This window comes from Nelumbo lutea, chromosome 2 (assembly GCF_056320005.1).
Source record: "Nelumbo lutea isolate HS-2025 chromosome 2, American lotus-T2T, whole genome shotgun sequence".
Lineage (NCBI taxonomy): Eukaryota > Viridiplantae > Streptophyta > Magnoliopsida > Proteales > Nelumbonaceae > Nelumbo > Nelumbo lutea.
The window spans coordinates 231875-243892 of NC_142685.1; the positions used below are offsets into that span (position 1 = coordinate 231875).

The 12018-nt window shown below is 43.8% G+C and overlaps 3 long non-coding RNA genes and 1 pseudogene across 4 annotated transcripts; 2 read left to right on the forward strand and 2 right to left on the reverse strand.

Moving 5' to 3' along the window:
• The first annotated feature begins 1715 nt into the window (after positions 1-1715).
• LOC148867960 (uncharacterized) lies at positions 1716-6477 on the forward strand. Of its 2 annotated transcripts, XR_016107732.1 has the most exons (4): positions 1716-2889; positions 3071-3183; positions 5929-6143; positions 6350-6477. It is a non-coding gene; the product is annotated as an uncharacterized LOC148867960 (long non-coding RNA). The 2 variants fall into 2 exon arrangements; XR_016107733.1 differs by lacking the exons at positions 3071-3183; positions 5929-6143; positions 6350-6477 and adding an exon at positions 3449-4321 and having other exon boundaries at positions 2461-2889.
• LOC148867961 (uncharacterized) lies at positions 4677-6727 on the reverse strand. Its single transcript, XR_016107730.1, has 2 exons — positions 6380-6727; positions 4677-6101 (listed from the first exon to the last, which is right to left on the reverse strand). It is a non-coding gene; the product is annotated as an uncharacterized LOC148867961 (long non-coding RNA).
• Positions 6728-7301: 574 nt separating this feature from the next.
• On the reverse strand, positions 7302-8539 carry LOC148867962 (RING-H2 finger protein ATL2 pseudogene; annotated as a pseudogene).
• A 349-nt stretch (positions 8540-8888) lies between these two features.
• LOC148867963 (uncharacterized) lies at positions 8889-9658 on the forward strand. Its single transcript, XR_016107731.1, has 2 exons — positions 8889-9028; positions 9571-9658. It is a non-coding gene; the product is annotated as an uncharacterized LOC148867963 (long non-coding RNA).
• The last annotated feature ends 2360 nt before the right edge of the window (positions 9659-12018 follow it).

Below are 12018 nucleotides of genomic sequence, written 5' to 3' on the forward strand. Positions count from 1 at the left end.
ACCACTGATGTCCTCTTTCATCATGTTCACCTATCTCTCTCTCTCACTAGATTTTATCTCTGTAAATTTGGTGATATCCAATGGAGATCCGGTAGGAATTCATTGATCAGAGCGACAAGCAGCTGTCCTCCATCTAACTGTCTTCAACTCCACACTTGTACCCTAAGCCCAAATGTTAAAAAAAAGTGCTCCTTACTACCATTTTCTCTACCTTTTTGACTTTGTTTTATACCACTAAAACAAACACATGCACACCATTTACCCAATTTCTAATATGGGCCTTTGCATGTGAATCCCAGCATGGGCTTTTTTTATCCTTTTTCTTTTCAAGTAGAAAGAGGCGTGCTATAATGAGAACACTCGCTTGTCATGACAGCAATGAGGTGCCCTCTGAAGCTGACATCTGTAACTAAAGAAGATTGGGAATTGGGACCTAGCTTCAAATTGGCTTTACAAGGTATTCAGATTGCAAATCAATTTGGTGTGGAGAATTTGGAGACTCTAAAGTTGTTGTGAGTTGGTTAACAGATTCGAACTTTGCCATTTGGTGCAATGAGGACATCCTAAAGAAAGCTAGCTAGTTAACAAGAACATGAATGTTAGCTTAGATTGGGTGGGCATATCAGCAAATACTTTTGCTGATTATCTTGTCAAACAAGCAGTTATGAGGGAACATCTGTACTGGGCTGCTTTGTTATGTTCTTCTTCTGGTGCTTTGATATAATCTTTGCACTTTAAGTAAAGTCGCACCTTGTGCCTCTCTCTAGTTGCTTGTAAGTGCTCTCATCTTTTGTTGATAAAACTATTTGATGAAGGAAGATTTGGTCCGACCTTACAGTTATGCGACACGTGGCAAAAGCAACAGCTCGGCACAAAAGCAAGCCTAAGGCGCGAGCACCAAGGGGAGAAACCAGCGGTCCGAACTCCTTACTAGGGGCCCGAATTCACCCTTGGCCCCAAACCAGAAATTAATTCGAATTGGCCCGCCTTGCAACAGTTCGAGACATACTTCGCCGAACTGGCCCGCCTTGCGATAGTTCGGGATACACCTCGCCGAACTGGCCTGCCTTGTAACAATTCGGGATACACTTCGCTGAACTGGCCTGCCTTGTAACAGCTCGGGACACCCCTCGCCGAACTGACCAGCCCTATACATACCTCCGAACTCAAGACTCCGCCTCGCTCACCACTCCACTACATCACCTTCAGGGCACCAAAACCAAACAAACCGTACTATGCCTGACATTGAGGAAGTCCGTACCCGAGGGCGCCGCCCCTGACTGACTTGGGATCTGATGCTTGACGGCCGCACTCTAAACGGCCACCTGCCACCGTCTCCGGGCACCGCCATCTCCCGTTAGAGAGACGGTTTTGTCCCAGTAGAAATGACGACGGCCGAATTGACAGACGCAAGGGTAATCATACCCGACCTGACAAGGGCCTCAGAGCGAGTGTGCAAAGTGGTTATAAAAGGCCCCTGCCCCCAACAAACAAGGTATGTGAACTTTGCGCTATCTGGTCTACACTTTACCTTTGAGAGATTACTGACTTGAGCTTCGGAGTTATCATACCGGGTTCCCCCGGAGTTCTCTCATCTTTCCCGTTTCAGGCTCCCCGACGCTCCAGCTCAGAGGCAAATTCGTTGACAACTAAGACCGACCGGATTGCGCTCCATCACTATCTTTTATTATCTGTGAGGGGGGAGGGGGAGAGGTGTAGCGAGGAACCTAAAGGAGGCGGTGAGGAAGTTTGAGTTTGTTTCTAACCTGAAATTCAACCTTAAGAAAAGCTTTGTAGCGGGCATCAACTTGAGGAAGGGCAACAAACTCTGTTGCCGACATCTTAGAGTGCTCCATAGCTAATTGGCCCTTTACCTACCTTGGCCTTCCTTTAGGAGCAAACCCTAGAGAAATTCTCACCCCGTTTTTTTGTTCCCTTCTACATCTCAGGGAGAGCGGGAGAAGTGGCTTACAAATTAGACTTGCCGAGTACTGCCCGCCTCTACCCAGTATTTCATGTCTTGCTTCTCAAGCCTTGTCGAACAAATGCAGCCTTGGTGAAGCCACTATTACCTGAGTTTACTAATGAAGGGCAGCTGATTGTTGAGCCCAATGTCATCTCAGATATCCGCTGGATAAAGATTGGTTGCAAAGTGGTGAAGCAAGCCCTTATTCAGTGGACGAACCTGCGCACAGAAGATGCCACTTGGGAAGACTTCAGTAAGTTGCAGGAGCAGTTTCCCCATCTTGACCTTGAGGCCAAGGTCATTCTTAAGGGTGGGGAGATAATAGAACCTAAGTAGGTAATTCGCCATCGGGTCACTAGGCCCATGTAGGTCAGGAAAGCCAGGCCCATGTGTGTCGTGAGGTCCATGCAGCAGCAGGAGCGGCACATGCAGAGCATTGCAAGCCTCCCCTGCGATTCGTTTACAACCGCAGGCCACGTCTCCCTCTCTCTCTCGTAACTCTGTTTCTGGAGGAAGGAGCTCCCTCAAATAAGCTTCGTCACTTAGAGCCTATCGCTGGCTGCCAGGAAGAGAAATTATGTACCATTGGGCGGAAGAATTACTTTGATCAAATCCACTCTTGCCATCCTACCAATTTATATTTGTCAGTTTTTAGGATTCCTCAAAAGGAGGCAAAAAAGTTGAAAAAATCATGAGAGGTTTCCTTTGGGATCCGGGTGATGGATAGAAAGACCATTTGGTTAAATGGGAGGTTGTGTATGGAGGTGACTGAAGGAAAGGGATAGACTGTGGCATGAAGTCATTGCTAGCATACATGGGAGGTTAGGAAATGGTTGGGATGTAGGAGTATCTAACAGGGCTACACTGACCTCTCCGTGGAAAGCCATCCACTGCGCCTTGCTTCTTTTACTCCGGTCTATCAGGTATGATGTTTGCTTTGGGATCTCTGTTAAATTTTGGGAGGATACATGGATCGTCTCTTGTCCATTGAAAGATCTTTTTTCTTCTTTGTATTTAGTTTCCTTGTATAAAAAGAGTGTGTTTCGAATTTTATTGTTCTTCAGTACTCCCTATGAGCCTCAATTGGGATTTTGCTTTCTGCAGAGGTCTAAGAGATAGTGTAATCTCAGCTTGCTCAGATCTGTTACAAATCCTTCAAAATGTTAGTTTGGACCTTGAAAAGTCTGAAAAGCATATTTGGGCTCCCCACCCTAAGGGTTTGTTCTCTTGTGCCTCTTTGTGTTCAAGACTCTTTGCATTCCGTCGGATCATCCTTTTTTTTTTCCTTTAAAGAGTTCTGGTGTAGATCCATTCCACCTAAGTGAGAGCTTTGTGTTGGGAAGTAGTACATGGGAAGTTAAACACCTTGGATATGTTACAAAAGAGAAGGCCTAATTCTTGGCTCTCCTAACTGGTGTATCTTATGTAAATCCAATACTGAGAGTTGCTATCACTTGCTGATCACTTGCCCTTTTGTTGCAGAGATTTGGTTTTGGTTTTTCTCTTTGTTTGGGTGTAGGTGGGCTTCACCATCGGAGGTCAACATGCTTTTCGATCCTTCCATGTTTATGCTGCCAAAAGAAAGGGGGAAGGAAAATGTGAAGATGTATTAGAGCAGCCTTGGTGTGGGCTATTTGGAAAGAGAGGAATGCTAGAATGTTTTTAGAAAAAAGAGAGGAGCAAAGAAGCTGTTAGGTATTGTGTAATGGTAAGGGTGATCCATTAGATAAAGACTCTGAAATTGTTCTCCCACTTCTCCTTTGGTGATGTTTGGAGGAACTGGGAAGCAATTGCTAGAAGTTCCTCTAGAAAGGAAAGTATGGAGATGCATCGGATACCTCCAATTGAAGATTTTGTGAAACTGAACTTTGATGGGAACAGTCAAAGTAATCCAGGCCCTTCAGGTATTGGAGGGGTATTGAGAGATTAAGAAGGCCAAATTGTAGCATTATTCTCAGGCCCCGTGGGTTTGGGTGACTCTCTCAAAGCAGAGTTTCTTGCAGCAGTACAAGGAGTGCAGATTGCAAATGAGCTACAGCTAGCAAATGTGGTAATGGAAGGGGATTCAAAAGTGATTGTGAGGTGGATAAATGACCCAGACTCTATAATCTGGTGCTACAGGAATGAAATGAAGAAGTTTAATTGTCTGAATAGAATCATCAATCTCCGGATACAATGGGTGAGGAGATCAGCAAACGGGGTGGCGGATGCATTGTCTAAGCAAGGGTGAATAAGGATAATTTGTTTTGGGCTCAGTTGTAATTTTTGTTTGCTTTTATAGAGAGGTAGCATCTAGTGCCTCTCTAAGAAAATATGGTGCACTAAGAAAATAAGCTAATAGGTTTTCAGGAACAATTTTATTCCTTTAAGAATTTAGACCTGCATATTCTTTTATACATAAGTGGTGCAGCCGTTCATTCAAGCACACACCTTTCATTGAGCCTTGCACCTGAGGTTCTATGAAGCCCTTGCAATTTAGGTTTTTTTCCTGTTTTTTTTATATGCCCTTGCAATTTAGTTGTGCTCCTTCCTTTTAATACATGTCATATCTTTCAGTGACCCAAACCATATAGATCGTGGGTTCCCTTTACTCTCTATTGTCAAATCTTTCATTATCTCTATTATCCAATTGTTTTGTTTCTGGGTTGGAGTTGGATGTTACATTTAGGTGTGACTTGCATTTCCAAGAGTCTTGATACTATATGTTCCGTTTTTAAAGAGTAAACAGAAAAATTCATTAAAATAAAAGGTGAATACAATCAGCTGCAGGTGTTGAGCCAACACCTGGAGCAACACTGCCCAATTACAGCAGATCAAAAGAAAGAATAAATAAAGAGAGAAACACACACTCCAAAGATCTCCAGAAAAACAAACTCCTAATCCGAAACCCCGACCCTGCAGAAGAAACCCAATGCGAGCTCCCCACCTTTAATCTTCTACTTCAAAGGCTTCTTCTTGACCATCTCCTTCGTCATTCCATGCCTTTCCTTCTTCCCCTATTATGAATTTCTTTAGCCTGTCCTCCTTACACGTTTTGAAAGCTTCAAATACATGTGTAGCAAACTTCTCACCTCCTCAAAATAACAAACCGGAACTCTTGCCAACTTAGACATCTCTAACAGCTAAACTCTCGATCTCCACAGGACCTCCCTTTTCTCCCTTGGTGACTGGCATACTCATTAAATTTCATTTCTTCCAGACCTCCACCCTCTTCAGTACCCTCTGACCTAACGATTAGCCCTACCCTTTTCTCAGGAATCCCAACTGAATGAGACACCCCCCATCCATCATCCCTTGAAACTTGGAGCCCCTTCTCTCGACTGTCCTTGATTGGAAGTTGGAACCTTGAATTTCGTTCTCATTTGTCCTTTTCCTTCCCTTTTCTTGTAGAATTCTTTGAATTTTTTGTTGGACCAGCCCCAACCAGACCCCCGTTCAATCTTGAATTTGTTACATGCGCTATTTGGAAATTATTTGCAGCTCAGGCTTTATTCGGCACTTCCAGCTCACCCATGAAGCTATCTAAAATTACACTCCTTTACCCAAACTGCCAACAACCACTTCAGCTTTTGAAAAGAGGTTTCTTGTACAAAAGGGCAACTTTTTGTCCTGAATACGATGCAGAATTCTGAATTCCAGCTCCCCTTACAACTTGCCCTCTCCCCCTATAAACCACATCCTGCTCGTGCATTTGGCATTAATTCACGGTCATAATGTTTTTATAAAATTCTGATATGGGACTAAAAGATAATGTTTTTATAAAATAACTAAAATAAAATAACTTTTTTAAGAAAATATAAAAGGCAATGACATTGTTCATCGTCTTCCTTCGCCCTCTCCTTCTCTCTTCTCTCTCTTGCTTTTCTTACTGAGATTGAAACTCTGGTGTAACTGTAACATCTGTAATTATTAAGGAAGAAGACCAAGAAAAATGGAATTGACGGGTCTTTATAGCATTGCAGGAATGATTCTCATGGAAGCCGGTGGTTGGGTATTTGAAGAGGCATCATCGGCCTGGAACTTGGAAGAAATGCCTTGGAGGGTCGAGAATCTACTATCTACCATCAAAGCTGCAATTCTGAATGCAGAAACAACAAGTCCAACAGACCCTGAGGTCATAGATTGGCTGGCCAAGCTTAAAAAACAATTGAAGCGTCAAGTTAGCATCAGAACAAAGGTACGCAATAATCTCGCGAGAATAAAGGTACACAGACTCTTCCCCATATCCAAAAGAAAGGTGCGGGACTCAGTTTCACGTTTAATTCCATATAACATTAAGGTGGTTCATAGGATCAAGAAAATTGAGAAGAGGTTTGCTAAGATTGCAAACAACAGAAGAAATTTCAGTTTCTCTAATTTCCAGCAGAATTTTAATAATAACAGGAGAAAAAGAGAAAAAGAGAGGACACTCACTCCTACAATAAAATTGTTGAAGATGCCACGACCCAAGAGGTCACCCAGGATCACGGAGAAAGGCTTCCCTTTTGGGTATTTTTCAAACCTCGTCTTCAGCATATACTCGACGTTATCCGGATTGGCTGTAATAGTGTTTCCAAGCAAATGAACATGGATGGTTTTGCTTAGAGGACTTCTTGAGGAGATGGGTATACCAGTCGCAGAGATTGTCGAATTCAACCGACCAGCTCGCAATGAAATAACTACGACAGACGTCACAGTTACACAAGAGCTTCAGTCTCATTAAGAAGAGCAAGAGAGAGAAGAGAGAAGGAGAGGGCGAAGGAGAAGAAGAGGAAGGCTCGCAATGAACAATGTCTTGCCCTTTCTTGATATTTTTCAGAAAAAAGTTAATTATTTTTGTTATTTTATTAAAAATTTTATCTTTTATTGATATTCAGGGAAAAAATTGCCGTTTTCTGCCAGAAACCCTTTCAATCGGCTTCAGTCCAGGCACAGTCAGTCAAGGCATCGCTCGCGTAGCGTAAGAGCGTGCCACGCGTCCTAAAAACGTGTACATGCTTGAAACGTGCGACCTCGACAAGCATATGAGCAGCAATCTCGACATCGCATCGTCCCCTTCAACATCACTCTCGTCGGAGCCTCCGCCGAGAGTGCTGGCGACGTCCCCTTCATTAAAGTCCCCTTCCGACGTCTTGCTTCAACATGCGACGCAGTTTCAACGGTTGCTGAGAACTGTGTCGAAAGCGTCGGAGCAGCAACGGTTGCTGAGAACTGCATCTTCATCGTCCCCTTCCGACGGTTGCTTCAACCGCCGGGCTTTTGACATCGCATATGAGCAGCAACCGGCATCCTCATTGTCCCCTTCCGACACAGTTCTCAGCAACCTCGACAAGCATATGAGCGTCCCCTTGCCTCAATTGATTTGTTTAAGTCTCAGAGCCTCCGCCGATTCCCCTGAAATTCTCTCATTGGATCTCAAAAGTTCTTCCTTCTCACGCAACGCTTCCTCCCTCTGCCTCTCACTCTCATCGCGCTTCTTGATTGCCTCATGCGCGAGCACCTTCAAGCGATTGAACGAGGTATGAAGCTCGGATTTGCATTCTCCGCAGCTTCTCTACCCTTCCGCTCGCGCCCAAGCTCCGAAAGGATTTTCCTAAATCTCTCCACGATCTGTGTGGTAGAGCTGCAATCCGGCATAATTGCTGCAGGAGAAGAAAGTCTAGCTCTTTGATCTCTGCTCAATATCCTCTTTAAAGATAGAATCCGACTTCCCGGTGACTTGAACCCCTGGCCTGTTGGCGATCCCAAGCCTACCTCCTCATCCACACCTCTGAATCCTTCGTTTTTCCTTCTAGGCACCTCAATTGAAACACCCGCCAGCTCCAATGGCTTCCTTCGGGACCCTAAAGACGTTGATTCCACCGGTGCTGAAGGAGGAAGAGGAAGAGGAGAAGAAGAAGAAGACATGCAGGTGCGACTTGTTTCATTTTCATAGTGGTGACACCCTGGGTAAAGTCTAGTTATCGACTCGACTTCTGTCTCGGGAGGTTCGCTCACAGGGATAACGACCTCAACCGGAGTTTCAGTCGCAGGGGCGGGAATATCGGGTTGGACAGGTGCTCGGCAAAGTGGGCAAGTAGAGTGAGAGTGGAACCACATATCTATGCAATCGATATGGAAGCTGTGCTTGCATCTTGGGAGGAGACGACCCTTCTCGTTCTCCTCGAACTAAGATAGGCACACAGCGCATTCCAGTACATCCTTGTGTGTGTCGGAGGAATAGACGAAGATGGGGAGAGCTTTCAGAACCAATGCGTCAAGACCCCGAGAAACGGTGTAAGCGGAAGCTACGGAGTCGGAGGTGATGAAGACTATGTGGGTCCGGTGTCGGCTGCAGCGGATGTTGTGCCGCCTATGGGACCTTGTGAACCAACGGGCATAGATGTGGAGGCAGAGGATCAACAGTACATTAAGATTTAAGGATGAAGCAAGAAAAGGTATGCGAGTCGGTCGCAGGTTGCTCTGGTCACTAGCCGGTTGAAAGGTCCCTGACGCTGGACGGGAGTGAGAGGGAGAGGGAGGATGGGGACTGCAGAGGAGAGAGATGTTGCGGACCGGTCCATGAATGCGAGTTCGAGAACCAGCGTGCAGCGTGGGTTCGATTCAATATGAGCGAGAGGGTGGTGAGAGGGAAGCACCTCGCACGTTTTTATGACGCATACGTTATAAGGACGCGTGGCGCGTATTCATGCTGCGTGAATGATGCGCACATCAACTCTGCCTGGACTGAAGCCGAACTCCCTGCTGCGCTACTTTCATCCACTTTACCAACATTCTCCTGGTCGCAAACAAACTCCAGCTTCAACCCTTTCAGCTGCCCCCTACCTCCTCCTTTTAACACACTCCCTTCCCATCTTCTTTTCTTTCTCTTTCCACTCTTCAATCCTTGCAGCAACGAAAGAGCCGAAACCCTGCAACCATCCTTCAATGCTGTGTCTTGAAGCTTGACCCAAAAAGAATTAAAACTTGAGCTCAGAACAAACCCACCTGTTGATATCGCAACACAGCCTCCAAACTCCCCTCGTTATGAGTGCTGAATGTTAGATTTGTATATCGGCTATCCCTTCCAAGACCCCACATTGGGTAATGGCCTTTTTACTAACAAAATACTATGTTTTGAAAATTTCTAAAGTTTCTAAAGTGAATTTTGTTGAAACTGTTGCATTTAGGGTCAGTTTAGTTCGTTTTTTCATGTGGTCTTTAGGTTGTTTATAAGTTAGGAATACAAATTATTGGTCTATTTTTGTTTGGTTCATGGAAAATCTACTCTAAAAAAATAGAATGCCGAAAAGATGCAAAAAAACCTATTTTGGCTGATTTTGGAAAGCCCCAAATAAAGTTTCTTACATCTTTCGTGTTTTATCCCAAAAAAACACGTCAAACAGGCTCTTAATCATTGGGTTTTCTTATTAATTTGGGGCAGGGATGTTTTTGTAATTTTAGGGTTTTTATTGGCTGCCGACCTAAACGGAACACCTGTATAAAAACATTATTAACTGCTTTAAAAGGAGAAAAAGAAGGTTATTTTATTACTTCAAGCTTAAGAAAGTTGTTTTTTCTTTCTTTACTCTATTTTCATTCTTTCTCAATCAATCTGGGTGTTTATCGTATTTTCATTCTCTCAGGCATGGGAGTTGACTATTAGGTAGTTGACTGAAGCAATCACTGCGACCAATCTTCAGCCGCCAAGTACTGCCCCAACGCAAGAAGAAACTAGCGGTATCACTGCTGCACCAGCAAGGAGAGAGGATATAGGGAATTAGTTTCAGCCACAAGTGGTGGTCCAGCCCCAAGAACAACGGCGTTTACAAGCCCTAGCAACAGCCTTTGATTTTAGTGATGAAGAGGAAGATTTTGAAGATGAAAATCAGGTATGGGAAGGCCAATTGATGCTAGATATCACCCAGAATAAGAAATGATGGTGAGAGGGATTCCAAAATGAAGATTGAGTTGGTGACTTTCAATGGACAGTTGCATATTGAAGATTTCCTAGACCGGGTTTGTGAGGTGGAGACATTCTTTGATTTTGCAGAGACAGCAGGAAGTAAGAAGATGAAATTGGTCTCTTATAAGCTGAAAAGGTGGTGCTGCTGCTTGGCGGAGTCAAGTTTAGTTGGAGAGAGTTAGAGCTGGAAAGCAACTTATTAAGACATTGCCAAATAAAGCAGTTGTTTCGGGTTCAATTCCTTCCACATGATTATGACTAATACTTGTTCCAGTAGTACCAGCATTGTGTGCAAGGTACACATGGGGTTTGGAAGTATGCAGCTGAATTTTGCAGGCTTTCAGTCTGTAATGAGTTGGCTGAAACTCCATCACAAAAGGCTGTTCGACTTCTTGAGGGTCTCAAAAACAAGCATACATGAAAGAGTTGCAGCCAAAGATGTGTGGGATTTGAATGATATAAAGGCTGAAAGACATCTTGAACAATGCCCAATTAGACACCAAACTTTGGGAAGAGACTACTCTGGGTTAGACATCTATGGCTGAGACTACTGTTGAGGACAAAGAGGTTGCAAGGGAATACGAGCACTCACCCTTGAATGCTTCTAAGGCTGGAATGGCCATTGTTCCATTCCATAACACTTTCCAACTAAGAGCCAGCCTAGATGGCAACCAATTCAGCTATGAACAGTACAAAGTCAACCTGTCCAACAAGGTAATCAGCCTAGAAACAACAATCCCTATGCCTATCATTGAGGAATAAATGCTATAGGTGTGGGGGAAGTGGTCACACTTCTAGCTCTTGCCCACAACCATGAATGGGAGGAGTAATTATGATTGAACAGGCTGAAGACAACACGGATTTTTATTTTTTTTTATGAATAAGTGAAACTGATTCATTATACAAAGAAATTGATTCCTTCCATAGTTAGAACAAATGATTACAAAACAGCCCCAAACAATTGATTCCTTCCCACCCCCTGTTTAGCCATTGTTGATAATGAATAGGTTTTAGGAGATGATGTTCATTTGGTTTTTTCCAAAAGAAAAGAGATCTTTTGGTCTGGTCAAGTGTATTCTTCATGTAGCCAAGCAAGCCATACTTGATACAGAAAAGAAGAAAATCTTCAAGACATGGTGTAGAATAATAGATATGGTGTGTGACCAAATCGTTGATCATAGAGCAGAAGTAAATGCCTTTCCAAATCAATTGTAGAGCATTGGGCCTGCCAACCAGACCTAGCACCGATCCTTTCGTTGCTAGTTGGATGAAGAAGACTAGGTAGATCTATGCTATTGCCAACAGTGCAAGGTGGCCTGCTGTTGCCAAGGATTCATGGAGGAATCTAAGGAGACTAGGTAGATCTATGCTATTGTTGCCGAGGGTGAAGATCCCCCACCTATTGGTGTGCCCAATGTCATGAAACCCTTATTTGAAGAGTGAGTCCCAAGGAGCATGAGATACTCCAAGGGTAAGTGGATGAACTTCTAAGGAAAGGAATGGTGCAAATCAATACTAGCCTATGTGCTGTTCCAGCCTTACACCTCATTGTTTTGCCTTACAGCCTAAACAATGGATTTAGCTCTTGCATAAGCAGAGTTTAGGTGCACTCCTAGACATACTTCAGACTTGGTGCCGCTTCAAAAATTGTTGGGATATAGTGTTGCAGCGGAGCACTTTGCTGACAAGATCATATCTATTTATGAAGAAATATAGAAGCACCTAGAAGAGGCCAATGCCAAGTATAAGGAAGCAGCTGACCAGGATAGGCGACCAAAAATTTTCCAAGAAGGGGATGAAGTAATGGTATTTTTTTAAGGACCAGTTGCCCACAGGGCAATACAAGAAGTTGCAATCAAAGAAGATTGAACCCTACAAGATTGTGAAGAAGATTAATGCCAATGCCTATGTCATAGACCTTCCTACTTCCATGAATATATCTAGAACTTTCGATGCTGTTGATATCTTTGAGTAGCATCCACCCATCTCCAAATAAGACTCGTAAGCGAATCTTCTTCAAGTGGAGGACTGTTGTAGAGGCTACTGCACACATGACAAATCTAAAAGGAACAAGAAAGTGAATCAGTCTTGTGTCTAATTTTGTTTTGATGATTTCTTGGTTGTTTCT